Source organism: Euphorbia lathyris, chromosome 5 (assembly GCF_963576675.1).
Source record: "Euphorbia lathyris chromosome 5, ddEupLath1.1, whole genome shotgun sequence".
Lineage (NCBI taxonomy): Eukaryota > Viridiplantae > Streptophyta > Magnoliopsida > Malpighiales > Euphorbiaceae > Euphorbia > Euphorbia lathyris.
This window is the reverse complement of record NC_088914.1, coordinates 70660225-70668857: the sequence shown is the minus strand read 5'-3', so window position 1 is coordinate 70668857 and position 8633 is coordinate 70660225. Positions and strand designations below refer to the sequence as shown.

Sequence of the window (8633 nt, the reverse complement as noted above, 5' to 3'; positions counted from 1 at the left end):
ACTTTTGCATAGAGACACAGAATGTGATTATAATTGTTATACGTCCCTCTGCCAAGAGGAGATTATGTATAAAGGGAATAGATTAGCTGATATTTTTATAATTAACTGAATGTCAACATGCCAGTAAGTTTGAAAGTTGAACTATACCAAATAGTTTAACTCACTCGGGTGCATTTTACAATGATTAACAGCCAACTGTTCATCATCTAGGGGTCAGTCTGAAATTATAAATTGATCACAATAGCTATGATTTCTTATTGTTTTAACTTTCTGGTGCCAGTGATTTATTGATAGTCCAATCGTACTATATTCACGTTTCTGCAAGGTGCCCAAGTAATGCGGAACATTTTCTATTGAATATGCCTTATCCATTAGAATAGTTTTTACCATATTCTATTCCATTTGATAATTTAAGCATTTGAACAAGTAATGCAGTTGCTCAATCGATTCATAACAAATTTGAAAGTGTTTTTACTTTTAACTCTTAGCTGTATTGAAGCAGAAACTTCGTTCTACTTCCAGTTGATATGATGATGTATTGAAGCAGAAACTTCATTCTACTTCCAGTTGATATGATGATTATTAACTCTCATTGGATTGTCTTCCTAGGCCCCATTTGTTTGTGATTACCTTCGGTTCAGAAGATAGATATTATGATGTAATTTCAGATACTTGCATTGCATCTATTAGTGCTGCTATTTTCCCTTATATGACTCATCCTATTTCAGAAGTTTTGACATGATTTTGTTCAAATATTTTGACTTCATTAATAACGGTTACTAATTTTTAGCCCCTCATGCTTATCAAAAGGCAGTTGGTTACTACAATGCTTGAAACTGTTGAATTTATAGTTGACAATCTCGGACCAATTTTATTTTTTAGAGATGAATACACGCCTTCATGTGCTTTCTATGCTCTTGTTCTGTAATCTGAAATTTTAACAATATCATAATGGGGAATAAAAAATTTTTCCCCTCTTTTGGAGGTTGAGCCTTCCTGTGACATAGATGATTGTTAGTCAAGATCTTGTAGAATGAAAAATCCGCGTTGCAAATGGAGAACCCCTTCCAATTATTCAGTCACATGTACCATTGTTGGGTAGGCCTGGTTCTGAATCATGAGCAGGTTTCAATTAAAATAGCAAGTTTTCCACTTCCAGAATAGTATTAATTGCAAATGGAGGCAGCCTTTTATAAATAGTATTTGATGAATAAAGTTATTAATTTGATATGTGAACTTACATTTGAATGTATATTTTTGCAGATGAATCTTGAAGAAGCTATTGGATATGTAGCTTCTGATGAACTTATTGAGGTAAGTTTCACTCAAAAAAATATATTTCAAAATGTATGGAACATTTCCCTGATACATATGTTCCAGTCTTTGTATGGAACCTTTCATTTTCGCATAGATCTTATTTCTTGGTATAGAATTTTATGCATAGATCACACATTCTATCGGCTGCCTCTCCTATAAACTAAAAATACAATGATTCCAAAATGTTTGCAACTTTTAGATTGGATGTATTCCAGCATGCCTGATATTGTGTTTTACCCACAGGTGACTCCCAAGGCTATTCGGTTAAGAAAAAGATACTTGAACGTCAATAAGAGAAAAACCATGAGTAAGAGTTCCACGGAATAAAATGAAGTCTAACACAATTTTGTAACACTGTGGAATGCTGCAGGTACAAACTGTACTCATTCATAGTTATATTTAGACATCTTACTTTAGAAAAATATTCTTTGATAAATGTCGACAAGCTTACAATCGTATACCAAACAATAAGATCATATGATACGTTATACCATTGTTTTGTAACATAAATTAATCACCAAATTCTTTTGCTATCATCGATCATATAACAATTTTTGCTTGATATTTTTGCCTATTGTTGATACGTTATACCATTGTTGTGTAGCGATGAATGACAACTTCTAGATATGAATATAGTTATGATTTAAAGTGGAATGAGTTTGATTGCTTAACTAAAGATCTCAAGTTCGAGATTTGGATACTTTTTTCTTGTATAGTGATTATCTTGGTTCATTTCTGACTTATAATGAAATACTTATTTCAATTGTAGACAGTTATATCGTTTGCTTTTCCTGTCTTCTTGTGCAAAGCAGGTTGGGTCATGACTGTAGAATAAAGAAGGAATCAAACTAACTAGCCTAAGAAATGATGTGAGATAAATAAGCAACGAGTTAAACATATAGAAAAAGCACAATTTGCATGAGTTCTTTCTTCTTTCCATTCAATTTGAATTCTATTGTTTAAAGATTTAGTAAAAGAAGTGGGCGAAGCTGACATAAATCAGGTAGCTTTCCTTTTTGCTAATTTTAGAGGAAAAGAGCTAAAACAATAACTAGAAAGAGAAAAAACATGTAAAAGCAAAAGGAAAAAGAAGTTTTACAAAAAAGAATATGTGTTCTGATACAGACCTTTGATGCGCAGTTGATATACACTTCATTACAACTCCTACACAAGCCAGCTTATATATGTCGTATGTTTTGGTTTATCAGCTGTCTCAATGTTGCTTGCTATTATTGGAAATGGACTTATGCTCCCAGGTGCACTCTTTATTCGAGATTTAATGTGGTAATGTTCCTAATCTAACCTTTTAGGTACACATTCTGTACTAAGTTGTATAATTCTAAATTTTTTGTTCTTCGTAAATATGAAGAACTGATCCCTTTTGTGTTAATGTTGATAATTCTTAATACTTTTGTTCTTTTACTCTTGAAATTGGAAAGTTGTTACACCTTCCCCAACTCCAGCTTTCCTTGTGGGGTGTGAAATTTAGAAGCTGTTTTTGCATTGTAAGATAAGGAGTAATCATAAACTCTTCCTTAAGTTTAGTTGAACCAATATATCTTAATCCATTCATAAATGGAACCATGACGCTAGCTTTCAGTTTAGTCCTCAAACTTGGCATTTTTACCATTGAATTAGTTCAAAATAACATGTCACTATCGATAGTTTCACTGCTTGTTTGGTTTCTGAAATTGGTTGTTTGCTCAACTATGCATTTGGTATTGCTTAGCTTGGTTTATTCTCAACAAAATTGTGACAAACTCATCCGAACATAACCAAGTTCCCTTCCTGCTCTAGGAGCAATTGTGACAAACTCAATACTTTTAAGATCTGGAAAAGTCACAGCTACAACAGTAGTATGCATAATGTATTACTTCGGAAGTACAGTACTAAATCAATTTTTTGTCCCTTAATTACGCAATATAATAAACAAATAACCAAATAGTACATATATAAAGATAGTTCAACATAAAAGGATTTGATACATATGTTATGAGTCTGATACCTCAACAGTACTTACTGGAAAAAAAAAAGAAAGAAAGGAATACATCAAGTCTAACCATACACGTTGAGAAAACAACTTGAGTAGAGAAAAGTAGGAATGAATCATTTAGGTTGAGTGATATCAAGTCCTATATGCCTGAGAAGAAGAGGGACAACAATACCAGGAGAGGATAGTTGAGGCAAGTGGCCACTTGTAGGCATGAGCTCAATAATGGATGGTCCGCCAACATTTTGATTCAGATATTCACAAACCATAGGAGGTACATTAATGTGGTTTGATTTGAGCTTTGCAAAATGTGCCAAGAAACTTTGACCATAGGTAGATAATGTCTCATGTCGTTTAAGAACACAACTTGGGCGTAACTCAGGGCTATGTCTGGTCTCATATTGAATAGTGTTCGTGAGAATTCTTGAACTGCCACTGATTTCATGTCTCTAGCCACTATCAATGGAGCATACCCTGAGCACCATGCATTGTAGTTGGAACGCATTCCTTCAAACATTTCTTCTAGTTCTTCTCTCTTGAACCTTCCATTATAATCCTTGTCTTTCAATACTCTGCTTAATTCCATCAAAATACACATTTCAACTGCTTAGTGGTTATTGTTACAAGAATACCCTTTACATTTTCTAATTAAAATCCAATTTCAACCTTGTCATTTTTATCATTTTTCAAAAAAAATCCATCTGAAATGTAAATCAATTTTTGAGTGTATATTCACTTCAAAATGTTAAATTTTGGTTAGGGTAAAAACAGGTGGATAAAATTATACCATTAACTCAATATTATTTATCATTAAAAATAACTTTCAATTATAAATGGTTGGTATCATATTTTTAGAACCTTATTTATGAAATTTAAGTTTTTTTTTGTTTTTGAAAGGATGAAATTTTAGTTTTGAGTTTTAAACAAAAATCAGATACTATTAGAATACAAACTGAAGTTCAAGTAAGTTTCATGTCTTGTTGTGTTCAGTTCTTTACATAAATTGTTGGATTATACTTTCTCTCTTTTCATTTATTTTTAAATTGTTCAGTTCATTGTATCTCCACGTGTCTGCCTCTTCTTCAAGATCATTTCCTTTGTTCGGATTTCTGGAGATTTAATTGTGTTTAGGGTCTTTGTCGGTTTTGATTTCTTCTTTTCGCAATGTTAAATTGTTTCTGTTTAGAATTCAACTGACTTTCGTTCATATATATATTGCAGGAAAACCCTTTTTCTTGTAACAACTAAGAAGAGGAGGCGATGGCTCCTTTAATTGAAAAAAGTAACGAGCTTGGATCTGTTTGATTGAAGTTCAATGATGTTTGCTTCTCATTTGGGTAAGTTCAATCATGTTTGTTTAATCTCTCAGTTCTCTTAGTAATTTAGTGCTAGAACTTCTAATTTCCTCATCATTTAATGCAAACAGGGCCGGCCTGGACCTAGGCCAAGCACATTTTATACATAAATCACTAGGGCTCGTTTGGTTCGCGGAATAGAGGGAGAATAGAATAGCCTATTCCTAAAGAATAGCTATTCCCACCTTTGGTTGATTTTTTTTATGGAATAGCTATTCCATGGAATCCCTATTCCTTGATTTCATGGAATAGCTATTCTTCAATTTAGGTTAGGAATAGCCTATTCCTAATATTATATTTTTATAATTTACAAAATTATCCTCCATTAAATCCTCAATCTTCTCTCTAATCACTTTCCCAAATCTTATAAATTTTGGTCAATCCATAATTTATATCATATAAAACGTGAAAAATGGAAAAATGACGAAAACGTTAAAAAATGTAAAAATACGAAAAATATGAAACACGAAAAATGTGAAAATGTTACAAACACGAGAATATGCAAAAAATAAAATACGCGAAAAACATGAAAACGTGAACAAATGCGAAAAACACGAAGACGCAAAAAAAAAACAAACACACGAAAAACACAAAATAGGAATAGCGCGAAAAAGTGACAAAACACGAAATATTAAAAAACGTGAAAAATAAAAACACGAAAATGCGAAAAAATACGAAAAATGCTAAAACACAAAAACGTGACAATATGTGAAAAACATGAAAATGCGAAAAACGCAAACAAAACACGAAAACTTTAAAAACAAAAAAATATGAAAAAATACGAAAAATATGGAAAAATGTGAATAACACGAAAAAGTAACAAAATACAAAAAATACAAAAACGCGAAAAAAAAACAAAAAGGGGAAAAACCGAAAAACTAAAACGTGAAAAATCGAAAAAATGCAAAATAAAACACAATAACATGACAAAACGTGAAAAATACGAAAACGTGAACAAACGGAAAAAACAAGAAAACTTGGGAAACACGGAAAAACATAAAAAAACGTTACAAACGCATTTTTCGTGTTTTTAACACTTTTTCATGTTTTTGTGTTTTTCGATTTTTTCACGTTTTTCATTTTTTTTCACATTTTCGTGTTTTCCACTTTTTTCATGTTTTTGTGTTTTTTAGGGTTTGCACATTTTTTTATGTTTTTTCATATTTTGCGTGTGTTTTTTTTTTGTGTTAACACGTTTATATGTTTTCGCGTTTTCACCCTTTTCCACTTTTATCTCATTTTTTTCTTTTGTTTTTGTTTTTTTACCTCTCTTTTTTCGTGTTTTTACAATTTTTCCGTTTTTATGTTCTTATTGTTTTTTCGTTTTTAATGTATTTTTCGTGTTTTTTTTGTCTTTCGTGTTTCCCATTTTTCTATTTTTTATATATTTTTTAAAACAATATATATTAAATATTTAAACAATTTATAGTAAAAAATTAAAATTTTAAAATAAATAAGAAATTACATTTGAGGATAATATTGTCTTTTTAATAAAAAAAATATCTATTCCATTCTACCTTATTCCATCAACCAAACATAGGAATAGTAATTCTTAAGAATTTCTATTCCATTCTTTGCTATTCTATTCCTTTGGAATAATCATTCTATTCCATTCCATTCTATTCCGCGAACCAAACGGCACCTAAGTGTCTTAGTGGTTAAGAACAGAAAGATGTATTGAAAGAGGTCTGAGTTAGACTCCCATAGAAGGCATATCTTAAAATTTTTTTCCTGAAATTTGACTCCCTTTTTAGATTTTTTTTTCCTGAAATTCGACTCCCTTAGAAAGCAGCTTTCTAAAAATATATATTAATATTAAGAAATTTACATTTAATTAAAATATTAATATTAAAAAATTTACATAAAAATTGACTTTTACAATTATGCTTTAAATTAAATCAAACTAATAAAATCATTATTTTTACTATATTTTAAAAATTAAGGTTTATAAATTAAAGGTCTAGAATATATTTACTAAGGTTTAAAATTTATAAATTTGGTCTAAACTTTTCTAATTAGAGTATAAAATCATACTTCATTTCTTATATATGAAAAATAATGACCTAGAAAAGTAATTTTGATGATATGATTTAATTGTAATTTTATCACTCATTATGATATTAATGTAAAAAGCCCTAAAAATTATTTAAGTTTTAAAGCGTCCAAATAATTAATATTTTAAACTTAAAAGAGATCTAATTGATTTTTTGAATATAGATTGAGGATTAATTTAAGAATTAAACTCATATTTAGCCTATGTGGTATGTAAAACTGTCCTACAACATTTTTCCCTTGAAGTATTTAAGTGACATTTAATCCATTTTGAATGAAAAATTAATCGATTTGTTCATTTTTTTTTTTGCCAAATAACACAATTTTTGACACGTGATATATACACGTAGCAATTGATTTAATTTTTTACCAAATAGATTTAATATGTAGATAAATAAGAAATTGATGAAATACTTTTTATTTATCATGTATTGAAATATATTTTAAAGTCTTTTACATAAATTTTTTTTTTTATTAAAGGGGTCTTTATTTATTATTCCGCCTAGGGTCCGTAAATTATCAGGACCGGCCCTGACTGCAAAGTGCCTAATGCAAACTCTGGACTCTTCCCAAGCCAATCCATATGCATGTTGAGATTTTTCTTGTTCTAAGTGATAGATATAAACAAATATAATGATAAAAAACAAAAAAACTAAAAGTTTAGATAAATCTTACCTGGGGGTAGCACACAGAGTCACCAGTTTAGATATAAGATTTGGGCGAGAAATGGAAGCAATAGCATCAACCATGCTTTTGATAGAGTGACCAATAAAAATATAGGATTTCACCTCTAATTCTTCTAAGATAGCAAGCAAATCATACATAGAAGTTCAAAATCATAATATTCTAAATTAGTGGTGGTACTGATCAATCAATATGGAAATACGTGGTTCCATATTTGCTTGAAAATTACAGAGACTCTGTAATTTTCAAGCAAATATGGAACCACGTATTTCCATATTGATTGATCAGTACCACCACTAATTTAGAATATTATGATTTTGAACTTCTATGTATGATTTGCTTGCTATCTTAGAAGAATTATTAGCACCAAAACCATGAGATAGAATTACAACTTATTCTCCTGACCCCAAAATCCTAACATTGTGTGCTTCTCCTGCTATTCCAATTTTCCTTTACTCTTGTTCTCTAACTCAAAACAATTTCTGCCATCTATTTATAGAAATTTCCTTTAGGGATTCATTTAATGTTTTTTTATTTATTTTCAAACTCTATCATTCACATTCTAATGGTAGCAAACCTTCCATAATATTATTATATGTGGCATAACCTTCCATATTATTATATGTGGCATGTAAACACATTACACGAACCAAACATAATATATTAGCAGACTTTTAGACGGGCATGGTTAACTTGCTAATCAAGAAACGTCATAAAATATTTAGAAGTATTATTATATCTTTCTATTTTTTTAAATGTCATCATCAATAACACGAAATTGACATTGATCCGATTAAGTTAAAACGATTATAACATAATTCATTTTTTAGTTAAGATTGACTTATTTGCAACTAACACTATAATTAGCATGACACGAACATGACACTGACTTGATAATTTCCATCCCTACAAAAGCCCCTCTTTCCCTCCTTCACTCTGTGACAGGGGTCTCGAAAATTATTTTGAATCAAATTTCAAAGGACAATTTGGGCTTCAGCCCCAATTAGCCTCCCTTAGTCCCTCCTAACTACATGTCTCTTCATCTAGCCTCCCTTAGTCCCTCCTAACTACATGTCTCTTCATCGAGATAATTTTGTTTGAGGTTTAGTCACAACAGTTATCAACTTCTATGTCAGATGTATTTAGTAGAAATTTAACTTGAGTTTCCAACCAAATTATGCAGTCAAGTTTTTTTTGTTTGAGATGTTAGAGATAATAAAGTAATAATCTTTATC

The 8633-nt window shown here is 30.3% G+C and overlaps 1 pseudogene; it reads right to left on the bottom strand.

Annotated features, from left to right (window-relative positions):
- Window positions 1-3299: 3299 nt before the first annotated feature.
- LOC136229864 (probable esterase D14L) lies at window positions 3300-8302 on the bottom strand (annotated as a pseudogene).
- Between the last annotated feature and the right edge of the window lie 331 nt (window positions 8303-8633).